Source organism: Palaemon carinicauda, unplaced genomic scaffold (genome assembly GCF_036898095.1).
Source record: "Palaemon carinicauda isolate YSFRI2023 unplaced genomic scaffold, ASM3689809v2 scaffold50, whole genome shotgun sequence".
Lineage (NCBI taxonomy): Eukaryota > Metazoa > Arthropoda > Malacostraca > Decapoda > Palaemonidae > Palaemon > Palaemon carinicauda.
This window is the reverse complement of record NW_027171762.1, coordinates 302,241-304,654: the sequence shown is the minus strand read 5'-3', so window position 1 is coordinate 304,654 and position 2,414 is coordinate 302,241. Positions and strand designations below refer to the sequence as shown.

At 53.9% G+C, this 2,414-nt stretch overlaps 1 pseudogene; it reads right to left on the bottom strand.

Annotated features, from left to right (window-relative positions):
* Positions 1-1,881: 1,881 nt before the first annotated feature.
* Positions 1,882-2,000, bottom strand: LOC137637039 (5S ribosomal RNA; annotated as a pseudogene).
* Positions 2,001-2,414: the final 414 nt, after the last annotated feature.

The following is a 2,414-nucleotide window of genomic DNA, read 5'->3' as shown; positions in this document are numbered from 1 at the left end:
ATCGTGCTGTAGGGCGACGTGACGGGGGAGGGTCTGGAGACAGGTCGAGATGAATGTCCTTGAGTCCGGGCTGAAGAGGTATACTGGTGACTCTCCCCCGTGTCCTCCTTGTGCTCCCAAATCGGCAGCAACTGAGGACAAACTGCAGGTGTTCCCAAAACTAACCTCTCGATTCCTTTACTGGCAAGAAAGAGAAGGTCTTGGGACATCAGATACAGAATGGAGACTCGAAATCTTGAAGGAATTGGACCGAAGGGCCGGGACCCCCAGATTCTGAGTCTAGCCAACAACTCAGGAGCGAACCTGAATGTTGCCTTCCCCTCTTCCTTAGAAAGGGCGGAGTCGTACGAGACCAAGAAGATTGCTTACACACTGGCCGTGGCCAGAGTGAGCAGGAGACCCAAGGCGGAATACAATCCGAGGCCTGTCGTAAAGGGTCTTGAGAAGATCTCTTAAAGGACTAAAAGTCCGAGCCATGCTCCAAGTTGGAGGTCTTCCTTCGACTAGGGCAGGGACGGTCGTAGCTTCGCATGAGCGAGGAAAGATCCAGGGGCAGGAAAAAGTTATTCCTTTAAGCCTGAAGGTCAGGGAAAGGCTGAGCGACAGGCTTCATTGCCGAGAGCGGAAAGGAGTTTCCTCCCGCCGAAAGGCAATAAGACCGTTATTGCTGGAGAAGAGGCCTCCAGGGAAGAGGTATATCTCCCACGGCACCAACCACCGAAGACTCTTCACTTTGCCTGGAAGACCACTGCGGATGACTATCGCAGATGACGCGACCTCCGTACCGCGACTTTAGCGGGTTGTCTCTTCTTGAGGAGGAGGAGGCGTAGTGTCTCCAGGCATGAAGCCGAAGCGACGCCCCGATTCGGGAGAGATGTCGCAGTTTGGTTGTTTGAGTAGTCTGCGCCGTGGGAGAAGCTCTCCCGGGAGTTCCGTCAGGGGAAGCAGAGGGTCCAAAAACCGTTCTGCGCATAGTCCCAGTGGAGCTCTCCCATTGAAAGGTTGACAGACAACCTGGTCTTGTTGAGACCCATTCTCCACAGACAAAAAGGAGGGAAGACGCAGGCGTCGAAGTTGTCCCACCATAACCGGAATGCATCTTGCCAGAGTCTTGGGGTCTGAGACTGGGGGAAAGAACAGCGGAAGCTTGAGGTTCCAAGCTGTCGCGATCAGGTCCCCCAGACCAGGACTTGCTGGTTACTCAAGGTCAAAGACCCCCAGGTACACTCTCTCTACGAGGCTCTGCTCGGATAGTCGGAGAGAACATTCCTCTGCCTGGAATGAGAGAGCCGATGGTGGTATTGAGAGAATCTCAATCATCCCGGTATCTCTACTGCAAGATGTGAAGGTGTGAAAATGCGTCCCCTGCTGGTTAGAACACGCCAGAATCATGAAGTCGACGCGCACGGGGCGACTCGGCAGGAGCTGTAGGATCTGTAGAGGGGCCACACTACGGCCCCTAAGCCTGCCTGAATGATGGAGAGGTATCCTTCAGGTCTTGACCATAGGCCTGGACCAGAACACGCCCCCCCCCCTTTCCTTTGACGAGTCCGAGAACAGCATCAGGAATGTGGGGAAAGGACGAGAATATCCACTACCATCAAGAGGTTCCATAGGTCAACACCCATTGCAGGTCTAATAGTTCCGTTGGTCCCATAGGGGCCAGGAAGTCCGGTTGAACGTTGCCTGAAACCACCGGAACTTGGACCGCCCCACATGGAACTTATCCTGAGGCGACCGTTCGGACTATAGACGGGTCAATGAGAAAGGAGAACTAGGAAACGTTCCAAGGTAGGGCTGAAAGCTCTGCTTGACTGAGAACAGGTACTGCGACACTCCTCAGTCTTGCCACAGTCAACTGAAAGGAAGGCTCGGAGGATGTGGCAACAGAATCTGGCGTCCCCAGGTGGTCACCCATCCAAGTACCGACCAGAACCGACGTTGCTTAACCTCGCTGTATGGACGAGAAGCGGGGTTTCCAACGTGGTAAGGCCGTTGACTCAATATCATGGCCAGATACTCCAGATGTTGAGGCAGAAGAAGAGAAGGCTCCAAGCAAAATACCATGAACCCACACTCATGGTAAGCATCCGGAAGATTATCCCGGCGCTGAAGAAGGTCGAACCCGAGCCTAACGGAGTTGACCAGCCCTCCAAAAAGCAGAGGAGGCAGAAGCCTGCACCTGAGCGGCCATGAGGAAAGCAGGGAGAGTTCTCTGGGGAAAAAAACCTGCTATGCCACGGCGGGATAGCCACACTGCATCATAAGCAGGAATACTTGCAGTCTAGGCTGAATTCGACGAGCTCCCTGGAAGATGGATGGAATGGAAACTGAAAGTACCCGTCCTTCTGATCCAGGGTTTAAGGAGTCCTGTCGCCTCGTTACCAGTCTGATCGATTCTGCTGTTCTACGCT